This window comes from Natator depressus, chromosome 28 (genome assembly GCF_965152275.1).
Source record: "Natator depressus isolate rNatDep1 chromosome 28, rNatDep2.hap1, whole genome shotgun sequence".
NCBI lineage: Eukaryota > Metazoa > Chordata > Testudines > Cheloniidae > Natator > Natator depressus.
In genome coordinates this window covers 1,362,920-1,369,124 of record NC_134261.1, presented here as the reverse complement: position 1 = coordinate 1,369,124, position 6,205 = coordinate 1,362,920, and the positions used below count along the sequence as shown (strand labels likewise).

Here is a 6,205-nt window from a genome sequence, read left to right as displayed (position 1 = left end):
GCCACTCACTGGCCAGGCAGTGTCAACCTATGGAACTCCCCGCCACTAGACGTTGCAGTCTCCTACCTCGGGCATTAGCACCCCAGCCCGCTGAGGGTCCCGATTCGCTCCAGCTTCATCCCGAAGCAGCCCTGGGGCGCCGGCGCCTTCTTGGTCCGGCCCCGAAACTTCCTCTGGCCGTTCATGAAGTCGGCGAAGAAGCGGGCCCAGGCGGGGTCGAGGGAGGGGGGCTCGGGGCTGTTGCGCAGGGGGCGGATCCCCGCCTGGGGGAAGTGGGGACTGGGGGGCACAGGGACGTCGGCAGAGAGCGGGTGGGGGAGGGCTTCGCCCCCGAAGTCACCGAGAATCTGGGGGGTGCAGAAAGAGGGGACCCCATTAAAGAAACATGGCATGGACACAGGGCCTCCCCCCATTATATCCAGCCCCCAGGTATCCCTGGCACAGAGACATGGCCCCGGCTCTGGGAGGGGAGTGGGGACTAGTGGTTAGAGGAGTGGGGGCTGGGAGCCAGGACTCCTGGGTTCCCTCCCCGGCTCTGGGAGGAGAGTCGGGGGCTGGCGGGTTAGAGCAGGGGGGGCTGGGAGCCAGGACTCCTGGGTTCTCTCCCCGGCTCTGGGAGCGGAGCGGGGGCTGGTGGGTGGCTTAGATCAGGGGGAGCTGGGAGCCAGGACTCCTCCCTAGCCCGGTACTTACCTTGGGGAGCCAGAGGGGGGCCGGTGAGGTGAACTGGGGGAGGAGGAGGAGGAGGAAGAGCAGGGTGGATGAAGGCTGCATGGTCCCCACGTGTGTGGGGGGGGGCGTCGAGCCCTGGGCCGTCCCTGCGAGTGGTGGGGCTGGGGGGTCCGGCCGGGTGTCTGGGTCCCACTGGCTTCTCCTCCTCCCCGGCCCCGAGTGTATAAGGGGCCCCGAGGTGGTGACGTGCCCCCCCGGCCACTCCCTCCTGGGATACATCACCCGGGGCAACAGATCCCGGCCCCTGCTGGGGCAGGAGGGGGCGGTGGGAATGGGGGACGCGGGCCGGGGGGCTTTTGTGCGGGCAAAGCAGCCTCAGGGTTGTCGGGGTGACGAGTTACTGGTGGGGGGGGGAAGAGTGGGACTCTGGAAACAGACAGATGCCCCTCACTCCCGACTCACAGCCCCTGCCCCCCAGCCCTGCCCCCCACCAGCCCTGCCGGTGCCCCCCACTCCCAACCCGCAGCCCCCTGCCAGCCCAGCCCTGCTGGTGCCCCTCACTCCCGACCCGCAGCCCCTGCCCCCCCAGCCCTGCCCCCATCCTCCTGTGTATTATTTCCCGTCTTCTCCAAGCCAAGACGGTTTCATGACCTTTTGCCCGGAGCCCTGGGCTCCTCACACCCCCCCCATCCCCCCTTTAAATCCATCACACGGGGTAACCTGGTGTGGGGCCGGAAAACATCCGGGGGGCAGAACAGGGCCAGACCCAGCATCCCTCCGCCAGCAGGTTGCCCCAGAGACCAGCCGGTGGCCCGCGGGAATGCGGCTTCCAGCCGCTCTGGGCTGGGACGGATGTGGGGCTGGCTGGCTCGGGGGTGGGGGGCAGGGAAATGGGGCACGGGCCTGTCCCCTGTTGTGGGGTGCTGGCCCCTAACAGGAGGTTAGAGATCAGGCTTGGAGTTCGAGACAGGAAGTGGCTCTGGGAGTTGTCCTAAAATCCTGCCCCCCCCCACACACCTGGCTCTTAATTAATGGCCTAATCCTTGGATTAACGAGCCCAGGGGGCTAATTAAGACATGGGGGGATTAGGGCCGCTCAGGCCAGGTCCAGAGCCTGCAGCCCAGCCGGGGACGAGCTGGGCCATTGTGTGGGGGGCAGCTGGGGGGGCGGGTCCCGAGGCTGCTTCCTCCCAGCAGGAGGCCCCGCTGAGCCAAGCCCGGCAGGGAAGGGGGGCTGCCATGGGCTGGGAAGTGGGGGGAAGCACAGCTGAGCCCCGGAGAAATGCGGGGGGCCAAGGAGAGCCCCACATGGAGGGCTGAGAGCCAGGACTCCTGGGTTCTCTCCCAGCCCTGGGAGGGGAGCGGGGGCTGGTGGGTTAGAGCAGTGGGGGCTGGGAGCCAGGACTCCTGGGTTCTCTCCCTGGCTTGGGCAGGGGAGTGGGGTGCAGAGGGGGGCAGGGGGAAGCCCGGACTCCAGGGTTCCTGCGCCCGGCGAGCCAACGGGACGTGAGGCGCTGACGCAGGCTGCTGGCGAAGGCCCTGGGAGGCTGCGACCCGTCCCCCCCACCCCCAAACAGGCTAAAATAAAAACACTCCTGCCCCCACCCCACCCCATGACCGAGCTGGGGGGGGACGACGCAGGGAGACAAAGGAGCAAAGATTCCTGCCCCCCGCACGGGGTTCCCCGGCCAACCCCCTATTCACCAGCCACCAGGCTGACGTCAGACGGGAAAGGCTCCGGGGCCGGCACCCCCCCCCCCCGCCAGAGATGGCCATTCGGGGCTGGCTCCGGGCCTGACCCACGGCTCAGCCCTGATTTAGGGCCGATGCTTGCTGGAAAGAGCGTTGGAGAAAGATGGGAGACAAAGAGACCTCCCCCCCCCACGATTTAACCCACCAGCCCCCACTGCCCTCCCAGAGCCGGGGAGAGAACCCAGGAGTCCTGGCTCCCAGCCCCCCTGCTCTCACCCACCAGCCCCCACTCCCCTCCCAGGACTGGGGAGAGAACAGAGAAGTCCTGGCTCCCAGCCACCCCGCTCCAACCCACCAGCCCCCACTCCCCCCCCCGAAGCCGGGGGAGAGAACCCAGGAGTCCTGGCTCGCAGCGGGGTGTCTGGAGTGGAGATGGGGCGGACACAAGACTCGATCCCAGCCTGTCGAAGTGTAAATTTATTCTCCTGCCTTGAACATGGCCCAGCCCTCAGGACAGATGGCCGGGGCCGGGGGACACCGGGGAAAGAACCCAGGAGTCTGGTCTCAGGAGGTGCCCGTCGCCACGGGCGGGGAGGGGGGGTGGGAAACGAGTAGCCGGCGGGGGCAGGGAGCCGGGGGGGGGGCGGGGCTGCGGCCTGCAGAGAAAACGACACAGGATCGTTTCCGGGGACAAGACAAGACCCCCCCACGTTTGTTATCATGACGTAATTTGATTTAAGACCGATAACTAATACCTGCGTGTGTAGCCCCCCCCCCACAGCCCCCTGCCCACCCCCCCCAAAATATTCTGCAGCTGTTGTATAGTTATCAGCCCTGCCTGGAGCTTGGGGGGTCGGAGCTTGTGGCGGGGACCCGGCCAGGAAAGCCGGGCACGAGGAAGGGTCCCTGGTGGGCGTGCGCCGGTGCCCTGCCACGTTGGCAGCAGAATGTTACTGTGACGGAGCGGGACTGTTCTTAATGTTCCCTCTGAATAGTGTGGGGGTGCCTCAGTTTCCCCTAGGCAGTTCTTAAGTCTCTAGGTGGTGGGATAGGGGTGTGTGATCCTTGCAGAGCCCTAGAGGGCAGGTGTGGGCAGGGGTCTGGACACAGAGAAGGGCCGACACCCTGTTTCCTGGCCACTGATGGCCTGGCCCTTCCCCCCTGCAAGGTGAGAGCTAAAGGGTTGGAGAACAAAGGGGTCCGGTGCCCTCCTGGCCCGGGAAAGGGACAAAGCCCAGAGGAGCCGGGGGCTGGAGGGAGTTTCAGTTGGGGGCTGGCTGGGACATGGAGTGAAGGGCAGACGGGGTTGTCTGGCTCACGGCCCCCCAAAATGGACCCGGCTGAGGGGTCCCATTCTCTGCACCTACAAGCTCTGTGTCAGACCATGTCCCTGTCGTCTAATAAACCTTCTGTGTCACTGGCTGGCTGAGAGTCACGTCTGACTGCGGAGTTGGGGGGCAGGACCCTCTTGCCCCCCCAGCACCCCGCCTGGGCGGACTCGCTGTGGGAAGCGCACGGAGGGGCAGAGGAGGCTGGAGGCTCCGAGGTCAGACCCAGGAAGGGGGAAGCCGGGTGAACTGTGTGTCCTGCAGACAGAGAGGAGAGTCCCCCAGAGTCCTGCCTGGCTTCATGGGAGCAGGTCCAGAGCATCGCCCGGGGACTCCGTGACAGTCCCCCCCCCAGAAAATATCTGCCATCGCACCCCCCCCCTTCCTGTCGGCTCTGGGTCTTTGCTGTGTCACGGGTTCGGCGGGACTGATCCCCCCTCCAGGGCGGACCTGGCTTCCAGCCGGGGACCCGGCCTTGAGGGGGCTTCAGTTGCACTTTCGTGCTTTCTGGGGTGGACCCTCCCTGCATTGGCAAGGCGGTTGCCCACGTCCTCAGCCGGGGGGGGGAGCTCACACTTGATTTCGTCCGGCCGGGCTGGGGCGGGCGAGGGATGCTGTCCTCCAGACGGGGCCTCGTTCACACCCCTCACCCCCCCGAGGCCGGTTACCGCAGGGCTTGCAAAGCGGGGTGAGCCTGTTAAAATGGGGTTTGAGCTGCCCCGCGGGGAAGGGCGGGGGCCGGCACCCGGGGACCAGACATTGCAATGGTGAAACAGGGCCCGGGTCCGCGATTTAAGCAGCAAATTGCCAGTGAAACTCATTTAGCCAGACCTCGGGTACCCGGTTTGATGAATGAATGCGGTTTCATTCATAAACTTTACTTGGGAAGTTTTATGACTAAAGTGAACAATGAAAAACAATTTCGTGGATCGGCTCTGCAAGAACCCAGGCGTCCGGCCTCAGGAGGGGCCCCTGAGGGGGGAAATGAGTGGCCATGGGGGCTGCAGATCTCGGGTGCCGCCAGCCCCGCGCCGGCCCCTCGTCACGGGGGTATCGGGCTGAGCCGTCGCAGGGCGGGGCAGGCCTCAGAACCGGGTGATTTGATCCTTAGTGCCGCGGTTTGCGGGGTCCCCCTGGCCTAGAGGAGCGAGAGAGAAACAGAGTCACTGACAGACCCCTCGCCCGGCACTGAGATGCGCCCACCTCTGGGGCGGGGTGGCGGGTGACCCAGGGACCCCTCGCCCGGTGCTGAGACGCAGCCACCTCTGGGGCAGGGCGGCTGGTGACCCGGGGACCCCTCGCCCGGAGCCGAGATGCAGCCACCTCTGGGGCAGGGTGGCTGGTGACCAGCCATGTGGGACAGGAAGTGGTGGTGAATCCTGTTTCTCACAGGGCACCACTGGGAGGGGTTGGGGGGGCCGACCGGAAACCCATCTTTCCCGCCCTGCCATCTGACCCCCCCCCGTCTCACCCACACACACACACACCCCGCCCCGTCTCACCCAGGGCTGCCGTCACTGGGATGCTGCTCCTGTGTCCTCTCCAAGCCTTCCGCCTGCAGGGGAGAGAGGGGACCCCACGGTGGGGTTAGGTCCCATTCCCCGACCCCCCTGAGCCAGCCAGTCCCCACCCTGGGGCCGGGTGGGAGCCAGTGTCCCCCAAGAGGGAACAGGCCCCTGCCCCATTCCCCGACCCCCCTGGGCTCTCACTGCTGTCTCCATCGGAAGAGGCAGACTCCGGCAACGAGGACGAGGATCAGCCCCAGGGGCACGTGGCGGTTCGCAGAGCAGGGTGCCCGTCTCCAGGCAGGTGCAGCGCTGGGCGCAGTCAGCCGTCAGGAACGTGTCATTGATCTGGTTGGGGGCTGGGGAGAGGTGAGTCAGCAACCCCACGGAACCCAGGAGTCCTGGCTCCCAGCCCCCCCCACTCTAACCCACCAGCCCCCACTCCCCTCCCAGAGCCGGGGAGAGAACCCAGGCGTCCGGCTCCAGTGCACCTGGTAGTACTGGCTAGGGTCGGTGCAGCCGCACTGGCTATAGGGGACGCTGTCAAGGCCTCTGAGGACGTAGCCGGGGTCGCTGGCGCAGCCCTCCACGCAGGGGGCCTCGCAGGTCGCGGGCGCGGCCAGGCAGGACAGGCTGTCGTGCAGGGCTGGTAGGAGCTGTGGGGCGGGCAGGCCAGAGCTGGGGGGAGAGACGCCCATCAGCGGGGGCTGCGGGTCAGGAATGAGGGGTGCCAGCTGGGCGGGCGTAGGGGCTGGGGGTCGGGAGTGGGGGGCGTGCGGGGGCTGCGGGTCGGGAGTGGGGAACCGGCAGGGCTGGGGGCGCTGTGGGGTGGGAGTGGGGGACACCGGCAGGGCTGGAGGGGGTCGGGGGGCTGCGGGTCGGGAGTGGGGGGCACTGGCAGGTCTGGAGGGGCTGGGGGCCTGTGGGTCGGGAGTGGGGGGCACTGGCAGGGCTGGTGAGGGGCCGGGGGGCTGCAGGGCAGGAGTGGGGGGGGCCCACCCACCACTCA

At 67.2% G+C, this 6,205-nt stretch overlaps 1 long non-coding RNA gene across 1 annotated transcript; it reads right to left on the bottom strand.

Moving 5' to 3' along the window:
* Window positions 1-4,596: 4,596 nt before the first annotated feature.
* Window positions 4,597-5,848, bottom strand: LOC141978824 (uncharacterized). The gene is made up of 3 exons (XR_012636428.1): window positions 5,688-5,848; window positions 5,194-5,246; window positions 4,597-4,829 (listed from the first exon to the last, which is right to left on the bottom strand). It is a non-coding gene; the product is annotated as an uncharacterized LOC141978824 (long non-coding RNA).
* Window positions 5,849-6,205: the final 357 nt, after the last annotated feature.